Source organism: Ptychodera flava, chromosome 3 (genome assembly GCF_041260155.1).
Source record: "Ptychodera flava strain L36383 chromosome 3, AS_Pfla_20210202, whole genome shotgun sequence".
Taxonomy (NCBI): Eukaryota; Metazoa; Hemichordata; class Enteropneusta; family Ptychoderidae; genus Ptychodera; species Ptychodera flava.
In genome coordinates, this window is record NC_091930.1 from 34,337,827 (window position 1) to 34,355,558 (window position 17,732).

Below are 17,732 nucleotides of genomic sequence, written 5' to 3' on the forward strand. Positions count from 1 at the left end.
CAACATCTGGTACAGCGTCCTGAAATGTTAGAAAAGGGTTGCGATATGAATTTAGGAAACAAGGAAGGAACTTCAAAGCGATAAGTAAGTTTATTAACCGTATGGCTAGTTTCAAAGTTTTTGCTCCGTTGCAATCTTTTATGACGAGCAATAATTTAGAATTTGTGTCCAGGAACAGACGCTTATATGTTACAACATTTGTCTCCGTCATACAAAAGAGCAAAAAACAGCAAGAAGTAGTACAACAACAACAATTATTTCATTTCATTAAAGGATACTCACCCGCAGGTCGAGATGCATACGTCTGGTTTCTGGAAAGAAAATCAATATTAATTAATGTTAACATTTATTTGATTTGTGTTCATATTCAAATAATGCTGGACGCAGCATTTGTTCTGCATTGATATATAAATGCCTTTGACTTACCTATATCTGGATCAGCGGCCTGGAATATTAGAAAAGAGAAATCAGATCAAGAGGGTGTGAATTACACAAATGCATTAATGCATGGATGGATACTTCTCTTAGTACGAGTGAAATAGCTGTAATATTATATATGTGCTTGAATATGTAGCTTTAAAATGTCAATTGTTTATTCCTTGTGTTCTGAGAACAGATTCAGTTAGGTAAACTGGTAACAGGACTGTAACCATGGAGGCAATCATCGTCAACGTAGCCGTCATCATTATCATCATCATCGTCGTCGTCGTCGTCATTGCCGTCGCAGTCATCATATCAACTGAAACAAGATAAACTTACCCTGAGTCCCAGATGCATGCGTCGTTTTTCTGTGAGTAAAGGGACAAGATTTTGATTTTTTATTAATATTCATTTTGTCATGGAAAGGAATGAGTAATTTTAAAGGAAATGTAATGAAATTTCTCACCAATATCTGGTTCGGCGTCCTGGGGAGAGAGAGAGAGAGAGAGAGAGAGAGAGAGAGAGAGAGAGAGAGAGAGGAGAGAGAGAGAGGAGAGAGAGAGAGAGAGAGAGAGATTAGGCAAGGGGAAATCTTATTTGTTCCTTTGATTTTTTTGCAAGGCTACAGAGGAAACTTTTTAATATTTTTACCAACCAGCAGATATCTCCCAGTAACTACTGATGACTTGGACTCTAAGAATTGTGCACAATATGGAGGCATACAAATAAAGGTAGGTTTGACAGAAAAAAGTCATTATTTCCGCGTACTCCCTGAAGAAAACAAGCAATTTGTAAAAATGTTTACAACATAAATGCCCTGAAAGTAAAACAGTTGCGGTATTTATTTTGTCGCGATTTCAAACAAAATTCATGATCGGCTAAAGTACAAGCAGCGATTTCGAGGAACAATGCAAGTCTTCTTCCTGGCCTTAACAAGATCGGTGAATTTTTCAACTTTTACACTATACCAACTACTTACGGGGGTTCATTTTAAAGCTCAAGAAAGCTGTTTTTGTGAAAATGGAACATTTTACTTTTTTCACAGAATTAAACATTGAATGTGGCCATGTGTCGGTAAATATTGAGTATTTTTTTTTTACTACGGTACATAACTTTGCAAAGTGACCCCTGATTTTTACACTCCGTTTCGAAAAGGAATGGTTTTAAAGTGTCCTTATGAAAATTAATGTAATTTTAGCGAAAGTTGAAGTCTGTTACTTTCGAGGCGTAAACTACCGTAAATAATTAATCGTAGAATTCTTACCCTGAGACCAAGATGCATCCTTCGGGTTTCTGAAATTGAAAAATAGAAACTGTCAATTTATATGCCTGCTGCATTAAAATTAGAGCGTATGGAAAGTCTATGCAACACTCATTTTCTTTGTCGAGTCGTGCTACTTACCAATGCCTGGTGAAGCGTCCTCGAATGTGAGAGAAAAATAGATAGACCGTTTAATGAGCTTAAAAAATGGGAATTATGGAAAGACTGCCAGACATTGTTATATATATTTATGACTTGATATTGTCTTGATAAAGTGTAACGCGTTCCAAAAATACCTCAGTCTAGCATTCTTCACTTTCTCAATGTTAGAGCGCATCTCATTCACAATCCGATCGGCCACTTGCAGTTGCGCCCAATCTGATAAAAATCAGATGTTGAGATTGGGTACATTTCCTTTCTTGCCTGTTCTTCGCTGTTCTCATCAGCTGATAGTCGCCTCACTACATATGAACCACTGTAGTTGACTGCGTTCAAATCGCGCTCTTTGCCAAAGTAAATCTGGCTGTACATTGCATAATCCAACCAAAGGAAAATGAAAACTACCGTACTTGAAGAAAGGGCAGTCGTCCCGTCACGCAAACGTTGAGTAAACTCATCATTTAATGCATATTCAGAGTTCGCCAGTTTTATAGTAGCTGTCCAATCAGCGCAAAATCTTGCCAAATAAATTTTGAATGCGTCCATTCGTTTGTATTAAGCTGTTCGACCGCGGTCACCATTTTCGGTACAGCCGCTACTTGACAATTTTCGATATGCACAAGGGTTGTTGAGTTGCGTGCGCACAGCAATAGACCAGTAGTGGGGGTCCCATACGCATAACTGAAAAGGGGCGACCCCTTCCTAAGCTGCTTGTTTGCATATCATATGCGTGCACTATACGGATTCAGTTCCTTAGTTCATGGAGACCACTAACAGTCTATGTTGGAACCATATGAAAATACTGGAGTCAGTAGCGACTTGCCAGCGGCTTCGCAGTCTCAAAAAGAGCATACTCAGTCGAGTTGTAAGCCTCTTTACGATTGGTCAGCTGCACTGGCCGATGCATGAGATTTAAACGCTATCTCCTATGGCAGTGACTGTTTAAAAATAGTGAGGCTAGCGAGAACAGTAAAGAACAAGCATAGATTGAAAATCGCAATTTCTATATCTGATTTTTGTCAGATTGAGAAGCACAGTTACAATCACTAACACCCTCATGAAAATATCATCATCATCATCATCATCATCATCATCATCATCATCATCATCATCATCTTGAACTTACCCTAAGTCCCAGGTGCATGCGTCGTTTTTCTGTAATGTGAAAAAATAGTTAGCCTTGAATAAACTTGAAGGCTTCAGAGAACATAAATTAGGAAATAACAAGCTATAATGTGTTTCGCACTTACCCATATCAGGACCAGCGTCCTGCAAGTTGAGATAAATAAAGAAAAGTGGCATTGAACATGATAAGGCGGTTATAAAAGCGTCAGGCAAAGTCGAGCCGTTCACAAAATGTGCCTGACAAGACGACTACACTGCAGTGATATTTCTTCTGGACAGAGTTATTATCTAGGTTGGACTTATGTCATGTAGCGAACGTATACTTGTGTGCACATTACTGTCGTTCAGGCGGACTCGGAACGCATTGCTAAATACAAGAATCATTGAAAGCCAAGATATAGTGGGTTAATTGTGTGACGATACTACTCTGTGAAATAGCATTGACAGTCTAACAATTCTCTAGAGCTTAATAAGCTCAGAGCCCCCGTACATTATATATTTTCTGTAAGCCTAGATATAGGGGAACATTTTGGTAACCACAGTGTCACCATTTTTACATAGCTATCACGTTATAGGTAATTTGCATAACCTTTCAAAAATCGGTTTTCCCTATGTTTTGTCTCTATACCTCAAAATATCTAACGTAAGCTTGCTGGAATGCAAGCTGTTACAAGGCTCTTCAAAAGTGTGTCTCAGATTTTTATATCTTGCTTAGTTTTTATTTGAGCACAATTTTAAAGAAATCAACTAGGGTTAAATTCACCCCTCTGGAAGTTTTTCTGGCATAAAAATTGTTTAAGTAAGTTTAAAAAAATTCTGAGACACACTTTCGAAGATCCTTGGAATAGTTTGCACTCATACAAATTTCAGCCACATATCTCAAAGCATTGAGACAAAACATAGGGAAAACCGATTTTTGAAAGGTTATGCAAATTACCTGTCACGTGATAGTTATGTAAACAATGGTGACACTATGGTAACCAAAATGTTGCTCTGTATCTAGGCTTTCCGAAACTATATAATTTACGGCGGTTTTGAGCTTATTAATCACTATAGAACTGGTAGCTTAAAAGGGTCAATTTCTTGTCTTTGAACCTTAATACCCTTTATGACTCCCTAAATGTAGTACGAGTGACACGTATAATATCACATCAGCTTTAAATCTAGTTACAGTTCCCTTTTAGCAGATGAAAAAATACGTTACGGTTGTAGAGACATGGCTTACCCTAAGACCAAGATGCATACGACGCTTCTCTGTAAAAAGAAATCCATTTTACATTTTAATACCTCAATTGTCTAATGTGAATTGAAATCACTGCATCTACATGTAGCACTGAGTTTAAGGTGAGCCTCAGGGACAGAGTTTGGTCTCTCAAATTCATTATTTTCTGATCTACCTCTTGTCGACTAATTTTAAGGTTCTTGGAGTAAGAAACAATTTTCACTGCCTCAGTTTCTTGAAAAGAGAAAAAAATTATTTTCCCAATAGCGTTAACACAGGGGTGGCAGCCATTTTGAATTTGAAATATCGGTAAATGTTCGGTAATCTCCAGTACCAAACTTTGGTCGGTAAGGTAACCCCTCAGGCTGATTTTTAATTTTGGTTTGTATGAGAATGGTTGAACGTTTCATTGAGGAAAATTTGAGCGAAATTTTAAATCTTTCACTATCTAGGCGTATACTACCTAATAAAAAGTATTGTGTTGTTTGAGATAAAGTCTTCTATCGGCCCCACATAGCACTACGCTGTAAAATTAGCGATTTTAAACAAACTTTATCATACACACATTTTCAGCGAAAAACACTTTCCTGGTTACCATGGTAACATTGTCAGAGAATATTCAAACAAATTATTGAGGAGTCTACTCACCGACATCTGCATCCTGCATTGCGTGTCAATGAAAGTAAAATGTTAAAAATCAGATTAAAATGTTTCAAAAATTCACCGAATGACGCTACTGGCGCGTTTATTCCTTTCGTGAAGGAGGAGAGCTCTCGTAATGCGTAATCTTCGAAGTGAAACCAGTGATTACTGCGCATGTTGCATCACAAAACCCTTCATTACCCGCATGATTCTCTCGTAATCCAAATTATATTGAGGTTTTGACAACTATTTGTGTTTTTTGAAAACAAAATCAGTAGGAAAATGATTTCAAAACTGCGCAATTGATTTCATTTGATTTTGACGTGTTTTGGTATTCATTGTCAAAGTAATTCGGGACATCCAGGCTTTCACCAAAGTTTTCGAGGCCCATGGAAACACGAGTGACCTAAAATATCCATGAGGGCGCTGTAAGAATTTGCATTGCGAGAATTAACACTGTATTGCAGTCCGTCCACGCACTGTGACTGTATTAGTCAATTCTACAAGTGCAATTGAATGTCATTCAACGTATAACAGTATGCCTCTGGAATTAGGATAGAGGCTTCAAACGAAGCTTTAACTGACCAGAAGTGATGAACAAATGAAAAACCAATCGAGGTTTTGAGAATCATCTGGTTCAATCCAATATGCGGGAAATGGTGCATAAGGCTAAAAAGGATTTTTTTGCTGTAGGCTGCTAGGATTTGGAAGTAGAAGTTCGTAAGAGTGATCGACCAGTCAGAATACTCACGCGTTCTGAGAGTTGGGCTGAGCCGAAGCCCGCCAACAGAAACACCGCCGACAGTGTCAGAAAGATGACGTACTGCATTCTTGCTGATATCTCTGCCTTCAATGTTGCATCAACCGACAAGTGTCGATCCGGGGCGGTCTTCTGGCTTATATAAGGCATGAGATCCTAGACTGACTAGACGGGTTAATGCCCGTTCATTCATTCATGATGATTAAACGGGTCGATGAGGGAGATTAATGGTCTCCAGACGCATCAGGGAATTAATTGCAAAAATCGACCACTCAGCAGTTTCGAAAGTCTAAAGCGAAACTTCGGAGGACGTAATATACTGAAAAACTGTAATGAAAAACTGGAAATTCTCGTAATCTTCGAAGTATCCCCATGCTTACAGGTTTTGCGTTAGTTCGTATTCTCAGGTGGATCCTATCAAAATTATTATGTCATCGATTGTGATTTCATAACGCTATTAAGGTAGTATGAACCTCGACAGTAAAATGTAAAACTTTTTCTCAGAAACTTTCAACCATACTTTCATCAAATCGAGAATGAAAATTAGGGGCCACCGTCCAAAGTATGCCACTTGAGAAACAAATAACCTGGCAACATTTAATATTTACCGATATTTGATATTCAAAATGGCCGCATACAGAGGTTATTTATCGATAACATTATCGACTTTCGAAAAACTAAGATGATGAAAGTGTTTCTTACTCCAAGAACTCTAAAATGAGTCCCTATAAGAGGTAATCAAAACAGTATTGGAAAAATTTGAGAGTTCGACTGTCCGTCCCCGAGACGTATTCTGCCTTAACTCTGATCAAGGTCGGGGACTGTCGTCTGCAAAACGACTCGATACGGATCTCCCTTTGATGAGGAGATGCTTGGTGCTTGTGTATGCAATGCGTACAGAAGGTAGAATTCGCCTTTGGAACAGTTTTACGAACGTTTAGAATATTTAATAATATTTCACTGCTCTGCTGCTTTTATTGGCTTTTTGATGCCCGTGGAGTAGAAAAAGATCCACGGTATTTTTTCGGGGGAAACTGAAAACTTCAGTTTTCCTCATAGAGGAAGCACAGGGTATAAATTACTGTTGTCAATGCTCATGAAAGACAGTGGTTTAAAATTTTCTTTGATCATAAGGAAAATAAAAGTGTTAAACTAATGGTTCAAGGTGTGTATTGTCGCAGAGTGTTCTCGTGTGATCATCATGTTCCAGCATCAGAACGAAGCTTTACTTTTTCGCATGAAATATGAATAGAAAAAAACAACACATCAATATGTTTGACAAATGAAATTTCATGTGGTAAATATTTCATGTCAGTGTTTTCAAAATAATTTTAGACAATCAACACCTGTACATTTACCAGGTGCACATTAATTAATGGCAATTACACAATAAGTATTGTATACGTTATGAACTCCTAAATCAATAATTGTTATTTAAGAGTTTCCGTAAGATGACGCGACCACCTGTTCAATAATATCTGTAGTTACACTCAGATAATACATCACTGTCATATGTTGACGGTTGGTGCAAATGCAGAATAGAAAAGATATTTAGAATAGAAAAGAAAACTTTGGGGAGTTCGGAGCACCAGTGTTCTGTTTGTCGCTTTTCTAGGTAATAAAACCTTAGGTGTTTATATTTAAATCAAACATGACAGCACGCTTTTTTATTCCACTTGTGTTAATGCGTATTTAGACTATCTTTCCTAACAGTACAATTTTCTTATTTATATCATCCTTTTTGTCTTGTTTTCCCGTTATTCTTATTCTGTTCCAGTCAACTCAGGAAATTAAACGGGCGCTTTCCATTGTTTGCTCAGACAACTTTTGTGAGTTCGAAACACGTCTCCTATTCAGTTTCGATGAATACGGGTCGTAGGGGTCATCATGGACACTGAGTGGCACTCAGTCGTGATAAAATTGTAGACCAACTGCTGTGCGTTACTCATACAGTGAAAACTCGTTCAGAAGTTGCATTCAAACCTTTAACAAACTGATAACTGGGAACTGCTTGATATGAGAAAACTAGTTGATATCACAATACAAACTCACCAGCCACCGTAAAATTGGTTCGATGCTATTCAATGTTGTCATCAGGGCGCCCATAAGCTTATGAATATATTTACCCTGAAAGCAACCTTGCCTTTTATGTACGGTGAACCTATACTTTTACAACATCGCCAGTGCTAGCCCTATCTCTGACGGTATGAAACTCCTTGAAATAAGAAATAAACAGTTGTTGAATTTGAAGACGAACTCTCGTTAGCAATTCCCCAATAGGAGAGAGTGAACTGTAATGAAGGTAACAGTTCTGAAATACAAACACACCAGCGGTTCTCTATAAACTAAGAGAATTATCAGAGCCCCTGTGCGTGTTGAGGGAGCCAATGATGCTATCTCATTCTATCTCATGAAATCACCGTTTAACACACACACGCCAATTTATACTTTTAATTTTGAAAATGAGTAAGGTGTGGCTTTTTCTGTTTTCCTGAAAAATGAACAGGAGAGAGTGAACTGTAATAAAGGCAACAGTTCCGAAATACAAACACACCAGCGGTTTCTATAAACTAAGAGAATTATCAGAGCCCCTGTGCGTGTTGAGGGAGCCAGTCTAGCCTAGATTCTATTCGTCCTCTTGCCTCCGTACCTCCGACCCACTCCCATCTAGTCTTGTGAGCAGTATTTCGAGCACGAGTCGTAAAAACTGCTCATTTGAATGTCAATGGTCGCCAACTGAGACCCTGACGTCACTAGCGTCCCTTTCAAAGTCAATCACTGAAAATGACCCTCTCATGATTGGCCTATGACTTGGTTGGGTCATGGAGGTAGGAAGTTCCTACCTCCATGGTTGGGCAGAGCCAATTAATATGACGTCAAATATGTTAATTATGTTGACACTGCACCTCTGCCCAAACAAGTCATAGGCCAATCATGAGAGGGTCATTTTTTGCTCACGTGTGAACACGTGAGCATATGTCGCAGCGATGTCTGTCTGTCTGTGTGTCTGTGTGTCTGTCTGTCTGTCTGTCTGTCTGTCTGTCTGTCTGTCTGTTGGTCCATTTTCTCAAAAACGGCTGAACGTAATTCAGTCAAATTTGGTAGACATCTTCAGAATTCAAATGGCTAGAACTGAAAAGGTTTTGGTGGGCGTGGCTTGGATATTAATGAAGTTATGAAAGTTTTAATTTTTCTGTTACGCCGCGTATGACAAGTGAAAACAATCGACTGTTTGAGGGCGCTGTGAAATGTGCTTGTCCAGGTTGGCTACAGCTTCATGTACTTCTGCACTGTTTTGATTTTGCTTCGCCAAGAAACGTGTTCGTCATTGTCATAGAAGTATGTTTGCTCTCCTTTGAGGTTGTTTGTGAAACAAATTCCGGGATAGGCCTTGGAATGCATACGATCGGCATCGCGGCAGTGCATGTAGCTAGCCCTACGAGTATGACGAGAGTGTCCGGCTTTGGCTACGCCGCCTCCCACCTCCGGTAGGCGGCGTAGCCAAAGCCGGACACTGACTGTCGCCATACTCGTAGGGCTATGCATGTAGCGTACCATGCTTGTGTAACTGCCGAGCTCAACGTGCATTCACGGTTGATACTCGTGTACAATCATGATGTGTTCAATTCTGATGAAGATTCATAAGTCTTACTTTTGCAGTCTTTTTTCCGTACGATAATCCCGACAATACGTGTTACTGTTGGCAATGGGATATACTTCCCAAGATATGTCGGATTATTGAAATACACCTGCAGACTGATTCTAGCCAATGTTTACAATATCGCGCAACGCATGTTGATGTCGCCGAACACCAGCAATACAAATGCAAAAAATGAACAAATTATGTATGCATTCAAAAATCGAAAACCACACAATGGCAGCATATTATCTCCAGATAATATGTGTAATTTTTTATTTACATAGTGGCAGTAATAAGCATAAATAGGCGAGCGATGTAAATGGGGTCGGTAAAGCATTGCAGCCGGTGAAACGCCGTTGTTATCTATAGGGTATTCTGCATGTAAGGCGCTGAATTACTTGCGTCTGTAACAATGTAAACTTTAAAAAATTAAAGCAAAACTTCAAAAATCTTAAACCATACAATTGAAGTGCACAACATCAAGATTATTTTTTTTTAAAGTCAATAGCTGAAGGAATAATAATCTCCAAGCGAGCGATTGATTCGGGACCGGTGAATAATCACAGCCGGTAAATATTTTGTATGGGCTTGGGAGTAATAAATTACGTCGCCGAATCACGACAGTAAAATGTAAATTTAAATAAAACCAACGCAACAGCAAAACATCGAAAATAATACCCTTGTAGGGCAGTATCTTAAGATTATAGATTTAGATTTTTACATTCATAGCTGAAGAAATAAGTATCTTGAGGCAAGCGATCGGCACGGTAGCGGCGAAGAATTTACAGCCGATAATACTGGGTGCGGGAGGGAGGGAGTAACGTATACGCGTACGTCGCCAAATCACGAGAGTAAAATGTAAATTTACACGAAACTAACGGAATATCCAAACATCGAAAATAACACCCTTGTAGTACAGTATCTCAAGATTATAGATTTAGATTTTTACATTCAAAGCGGGTGAAATAAATATTTTGAAACAAGCGATCGGCACGATAGCGGCGAAGCTGGTAGATCATCAGCGCCCATTGTTTTCTATGGGGCGCGAGTATGTGTGTTGCCGAAAATTGAAGGCGGTAAAAATGTAAAAATACAATAATTTGAGCCAATATTTAAAAATCGAAAACGATACGATTGTAGAACGACATCTAAAGATTACGGATTTAGATTTTTACATTCGTAGCTGATGAAATAAATATATTGAAGCAAGTGATCGGCACGATAGCGGCCATGAATTTGCAGATAGTAGACGCCATTGTTTTCCTATGAGGCGCGGGCAATGTGTTTTTTGTCGAACTACAGACGGCGGTTCAAGTGTAAAATCACAAGAATTTAAGCATATATTTAAAAAATCGAAAACGATACGATTGTAGTACGGCATCTCAAGGTCTCAGGTGTGAATTTTTGTATTTATGAATGAAACACTAAAAAAATTGAAGCAAGCGATCCACAAGGTACCGACGACGGCGCAAAAACCATTGTTTACTATGGGAATTTTTCGTATCATTCATCCACACTTGCAATACCTAAAACTCGCCGGTTCAATTTTTTCATTTTTCGCACGAAATGAAAGAAAAGACACAGTCCTTCGGATGTTCATCGTAACAAAAATCGTATCGTTTTCGATTTTAAAATTACGCCTTACTTTTCTTGTACGAATTGGTTTCAGGGCTTAATTAGCAGTGGTGCTGTACGCGATTCGGACATAACCGCTTGTCTGTGTCAGCATAATTTTGGCAGAATTTTCGTAATTTATTTTATATGTAAGTAAAATACTTACATATACGTTTTCATGTATATGTATACTATATATTTAGAGAATCTTTAGGACAATGCTAGCGTGAAACGGCGGCAATAGCGTTATATATTTCTGACGGGCGTCAATGTCTATGAGACAGCATGTCGCTGCCGTAGTGGGCTCATGAATAATTCATTAGGACGACTACGCGTGAAACAAATTGGCTGCCAAAAACCCGTAGTGTGTAGGCAAAAGTGTGACGGGGTCGAAGTGACTTGGGTACCTGGGGCCGACCAAAACCAGTGTGAATTACTGGGGTCAAAGCGGACAGCGGCCGGGATGACGTGTTCCCCAAGCGAGCTACCTTCAGAAGTCTGTTTCATCGCAAAAAACGTCAACTTTTAAAACCCGTCATTTATTTACTGATGTTATTCTCAGCATCACAAACATATACGCCTCTGCTATGTATCACAGCAAATAGTTATATTTGAGCGCCCCGTAAATGGGATCCTCGTTTTTTTGCGAACCCGGAAGTGTGTCTTGCTCAATGCATTTCCTACCCATAGCGAGGGAAACTGCCCGCGTTCCCATGCTCCCATGCACCCTTTTTCAATGCCAGTGCAACGCCATCTGTGCAAAATTTGTGGTGGTATGCTCCCGTGTGATGGAAAACCTCTCTTATTCTAACAATGACGAGTTGACTTTGGACTTCGATTTCGTAAATGTGATGTCCATGCAGTGAGTTTGGGTTGGCGCGCTTGTAATGCAATCTTCGCCCGCATGCGGTCCGATATCCCGCATTTATTAGCGATATTTATCTGTTTTGACTTGACCAAAGTTGGCAAAACTTGCTATGTACATTAAAGATACTATGATACAAGATTATTGAAAGTCATTGACATTTTTTTCAGCCAATTCCCAATATGCATATTTAATGAACCTTCCAAATTAGGGATATATACTGGCATTTACTTGATAAATTTGGCGAAACATGCTGTGTACATTGATCATTATACCAGGTTATAACAGTATTGAAAGTCATTTTGCATTTTCATGTCAGCTAATTCATAATTTGCATAAATAGCTAACAAGCTTTCACGGTTTGGCATATAGAGCTTGAAGGACTTGACCAAAGGTAATTACACATGCTATATTGTGATACAATGACAGTACTCAAAGAAATTAGTTATTTTTATTTCAGCTAATTACATATTTGAATACTTAATGACCTTTAGAATTGATCTGTGGTGAAATTCATTGTGTTGATCATAACACTTAAATGTAGCAAAGCATGTAGCAAAGGTTCAAACTTGCACATAAATGCAATATATAATGAAACACGTGAGCATTTTCAGTTCATATCTGGTCAGTGATTGACTTTGAAAGGGACGCTGGTGACGTCACGGTCTCAGTTGGCGACTATTGACATTCAAATGAGCAGTTTTTACGACTCTTGCTCGAAATACTGCTCACGAGACTAGACCGGAGTAGGTCGTCGAAATACTGCTCACGAGACTAGACGGGAGTAGGTCGGAGGTACGGAGGCAAGCGGACGAATAGAATCTAGGCTAATCTCAATCTATCTCATGAGATCACCGTTTAACACACACACGCCAATTTATACTTTCAATTTAGAAAATGAATAAGGTGAGGTTTTGTCTGCTTTCCGGAAAAATGACTGATACTCACTTGGGTTTTATCATTTTCCTTTGTCTTAAACTAAACTAAACTGTTTCCTTAATTTTTACCTCGCGTGCGCATGCGCGCAGCGAGGTTATGGTTAGGCGTTTCTGTGTGTCTGTCTGTTAGCACGATATCTCAAAAACGGCTTGGCAGATTCCGATCACATTTCGCACACAATTTGTTCTTCAAATTTGCAAGAACTGATTAGTTTTTGGTGGTTGTGCTTTGCGAATTTATCAAGTTATGAGTAAAAGAAAATTTGTGGCCTGTATAAGTCTATGGGAGGCTAAATAAGTATGTTGAGGGCGCTATACTAAAACATTTTACAGAAAGTGATTTCTGAATTCAGTCACTCGGCCGCGCTGATCGCTAAGGGAGCATTCGTTATTTACGGGGAGGGGGGGCGGTGGAATTTGAGCGACAAATGAAACGTAAAAAGCGACCCCCCCTCCAAATCAAATTTCTAAAATTTGACCCCCCTCAATTCATCAATTGTAAAATGTGACCTCCCCCCATGAAAAAAAAAAATTCATCAGATTTGATTCATTAACCCTTCGCACCCTGTGGCCCCGGGCTGAAAAAGTTTCCTCACATACTAGAGAATCAACATTTTTGGTGAAATGCCAAAATCAAATTTTTTGCACACACATGAACTTTTAATCGCTCTAGTCTAATCAAGTACACTAATATCAATAATCAAGAGTACATAAATACACAGATTTACCTAGTTTTATATTGGAAAAACATTATTCATAGTTTCCATATAGACAAGATAGTGAATCAACATTTCGGTGACATTCCAAAATCAAATTTCTTGCACAAACATCCACTTGTTACCACCCTAGTCTAATCAAGTAAATTAATATCAATAATCAAGCGTACATAAATACACAGATTTAACTAGTTTTATATTGGAAAAAAATTATTCATAGTTTCCTCTTACAAGATAGTGAATTAACAATTCGGTGAAATTCCAAAATCAAATTTCTTGCTCACACATGCACTGGTAACTACCCTAGTCTTATCAAGTACATTAATATCAATAATCAAGAGTCTATAAATACACAGATTTAGCTAGTTTTGTATTAAAAGAAATTATTCATAGCTTCTCATAGATTATGTATGGAGGACCTGTGTATTTTCTATTTTGCCTGGGAGTTCTTGTGTGTTATCACTGTATACCTAGGGAGTCCAAAACGGGAACTTTCCAGAGAGTGTTTTACGTTGCATGCTGCACTGGCACTGGAAGGTTTGAGTGTCACCGTGTGCTTTTTAAGTCAGATATTTCTCTATTTTGAGTCTTACTCAAGTCAGCAGATATGTAAAGAAACCGGTGAGTGGCAGAGATCGAATTTTATGCGGATCGGACTGTTTATTTAAACCCTACGCCATCCTCTACTTTAGTCGATGGAACAAACATTGCTCACACAAGTGAAAGCCGTGCCGTAAATTTGCAATATACACACTGCAGGCTAAGATGATAATTCACCACAAGTTGAAAGCTGATCTTTCTGCAGCAAATTGTGTGTTAACTGTGAACTTTATTCCGTTTATGAGTTCAGTCAGATGTCTGAGATTGTCATGAGAACATTATTTATGATCGTTCCACTGAACTTTTGTTGATGCGCGGAGTTAGCAGAGGAAGACTTCAGATTAGTTCGGCATGTCCCGACCGGAAGTATAAACAAAGATCTAAGAATATAAGATGGCTGCTCCCATGGTAGCTGAACTGGACGCTGCTTAGCAGTGAATTGCGTGTGTTGTCGCCGACTTTCATGTGCAGACAATACACGGGACTTACAATTGTGCTCATCATCGAACATTAGTTAAAGTCGCGTGTGAACTATTTGTGTTTCCCAGCCGCGTGGTCAAGTCTGAGGTACCTCTGCGGTAACGTTAAGTTTTCCATAGAAATTGTTAAGCATTTAGAAAGGGTTTGAACAGAGTTTTTGTTCTGAAAGTGTGTTTGACTCCTGCCGTCGGGAGGTCGATCAGTACGGTTACTGTTACCATGGAGTAATATTTATAGTTTTGAAGTACGGTTTTACTATTTTATATGTAGACCCCGATATTTGACACAATATAGTAATATACAGAAGTTGTTTGTCACATTATATGACTGTGTGTTGGTTCCTCATTTCATGCCCCATGCTGTGTAGCCCTGCGTACAGGTGTGTGCACGTGTGTTCCCAACATTATATGGCCTCTACCAAAGCCCTGCAATGGTCTTTGAACAGACTTGAGGTCTCTGCGGCCTGGATCTGGACCGCAATGAAGACTAAACGGTCTTTTTGGCCGAAATTCTGCTCTTTTGGGGCAAAATCCTTTCCCTGCCTACCTTTACCTCCTAACCAATCCCAGAAAAGATGCGATTGACTTCTCCTAACGTCCAAAACCGCTCATTTTCTGAAACATAACATACTCGACAAGTTGTTTACCCATGGAGATCCCCATTTTGAATCTCGCTGCAGAGACCCCAGTTATCTCCACAGACCATTGCAGGGCTGTGGTGGAGGCCGTATACGCCAGGAACACACAGACCTGTACTCAGGGCTACATGCTCTGTTGCTGCTCTAGAGAGGTTAACGCCAGTCTCGGACTTGTTGGCCCTGCTAGAGAAATAAATTTGGCTGAGCTTCGGTCGGTTATTATTCTGCCGTCTCGAAACATCGGTTACACAGGCAACATTTCGGTGAAATTCCAAAGTCAATTTTGTTTTCCATAACTCAATACAAACCTTTGTAAAATTTGACCCCCCCTTCAATCATTGATTGTAAAATTTGACCCCCCCTAAAAAGCGGTTTTGTAAAAGTCAACCCCCCCCCTGATTTCCACCGGCCCCCCCCTCCCCGTAAATAACGAATGCTCCCTAATCTTGAGTTTTGACTGTTGATGTCGTCGTGTCGACGTTTGACTTTAAGAATCGTGTGGGTTACTCTGGACATAGCGAACCAAAAGCTAGATTATCGGGTTGATCAATGCATTTTCTCTGAGAATGAGATGTAGAGTGACACTTTTCAATCTTGTGTGTGTGTCAGCGAATTTATATTCCGGCATGGTTCCGCTGAGATCAGCATAATATTATGGCGACGTATTGACAGTCTGTGTCTTTTAAGTTGCTTTTCAAGATTGTATTAGCTACAGAACCAACAATGACAAATTTTTCATGAGATTTCCATGTTGGCATTGATGTTAAATCAGCAGCAGTAGGCTAGCTCCTGCGTACAATAGGTCTGCGTTTCCCGGCGGTACGGTGGTAGGCCGACGGCTTGTACCACACTGTCCACAGGACACCACGTGGTAGAGGCCGTGTGCACAACCTGTACGCAGAGCTTCGAATACACTAGACAGAGTTCGTGTTTCCGTAAATTAGGCATTGAACTTGACAATATAGGCAATAACCAGAATCATCGACCATCGCCTGACAAGTGCCACCATAGTCAGCTGTACATGAGTTGCGTGGCGTGGTGAGCAGGTTCCCATGGGTATTTATTTTTTGAAACGCGTACTTCAAAGGTCACGAACTCATTTTGCTGCTACACGGCGCGGCATGCGGCACAGATGATTTTGAGAAATTCGGGAACAAATTTTGTCATCTATTGACACATTTTCCTTCTTCATAAAAGCCAATACCCCAAGAAGTACTTTACAAAATGTGCACGCGAGGCCATTCAGTTCATATCTGGTCTTAGTTAAGTCCTCCTTCTTTGTATTTTTCTCTGTAATATTACTAAATGACCCATCTATTTCTAAGTTGTAATAGTGTCATGCACTCTGAATAGTCATTGGTTGACATCAACCTATCTAGGTCAGGATACTGGGATAAGACTCATTCATCAAGACTCACCGACAATAAACAGTCCCGAACATAATACAGCATGACCTCCAGACTATCACGGGTCACTATGTCTTTGTCCTACCCACACTCTACCATTCAGCAACTCTGATGGTCATATGGGGTGTTTCTCGACAAATAATACCATGTGCGAGAGACAGACAGACAGAGAAACGAGTATGGAATACCAATGTCTGTTTAACTTTCAGTGCGACTTACTTTTACTTTGCTCATGTTAACGTCTCTTGCAAAGTACACAATACCTGACCTACTTAGACAGCTACTGATTCATTCATGCAAATAAAACACGTTGAGTATTTATCGGCAGTGCACCGCTTACTCAGTCCGCTCATTGCAAACTATGTCACGGTGGCCGTATTAAGTTGCATACGTTTTTGCTTATCTGTACGAAGAATAAAACACAAAAAAATCATAAGCCGTCAACCGGTTTTAGGGCGACGTACAATTTTGACACTTTGTGAATGAAGTTACATCATTTTCACATCTAACCGTATGTAGTATGTTACACAGTACGTTGTGAACAGGACTACTCAAATGCACAGTCAATATCGTTAGATGCCACTTGCCCTTATTCACCAGCTCATCTATATAAATGTAAAATACTGTGGACTGTGTCGTAAGTAAAGGTCACGCTGTGCAATAAGCAGCTGCGCAAATTCCAGGAAAAAGTCTGACAAGTTGCCACGTAAACACCAGTTTCTCGATAATATTCGGACAAAATAGTCAGATAAAGTCGGTAAATTCACCAAAATTGCAGATGGAATTACTCTTCTGTAGTCATACATGCCCATTCGTAAACAAGATTTCATTATTTTTGTTTACAGCTGAGTTTTATAATGGTATATTGTCAACTGTCTTATTTTTTAAAAAGATGGTCCTAAATGAGTCTCCATGAAATGGAATCACATATTATTAAGTTGTCGCAGCAAAGCTCTTGGATATTCCAAACAGCAAGTGCTTTCCCTCTGTAGCTCTCAAAGTGGAAAGCGGTTATAATTATAATTAGATGTTTAACTAAGTTTATGATGTCACGTTCTTTTAACCAATAAAGAAATCTGTACACCCTGTGATGCTGCGAATATTAGTGAATTGACAATAAAAGATGAAAAGGATGAAATAAAAAAATTGGAAAGGAGCTATTTTTATGTACAAAAAGATAAATAAACTCCCGAGAGACTAGTGTTATAATCATACGGATTTTTTTTCTTTTCACTATATTCTGCATT

The 17,732-nt window shown here is 39.3% G+C and overlaps 2 long non-coding RNA genes across 2 annotated transcripts in view; both read right to left on the bottom strand.

Moving 5' to 3' along the window:
• The window catches only part of LOC139129886 (uncharacterized), a 58,499-nt gene continuing 40,767 nt past the window's right edge, over positions 1-17,732 (bottom strand). Inside the window, exon 4 of the long non-coding RNA XR_011551714.1 lies at positions 1-19. This is a non-coding gene — a long non-coding RNA (uncharacterized lncRNA). The remainder of the gene's footprint in view (positions 20-17,732) is intronic.
• On the bottom strand, positions 282-4,220 carry LOC139129885 (uncharacterized). The gene is made up of 9 exons (XR_011551713.1): positions 4,191-4,220; positions 3,091-3,109; positions 2,967-2,995; positions 1,823-1,841; positions 1,685-1,713; positions 887-905; positions 760-788; positions 427-445; positions 282-311 (listed from the first exon to the last, which is right to left on the bottom strand). It is a non-coding gene; the product is annotated as an uncharacterized lncRNA (long non-coding RNA).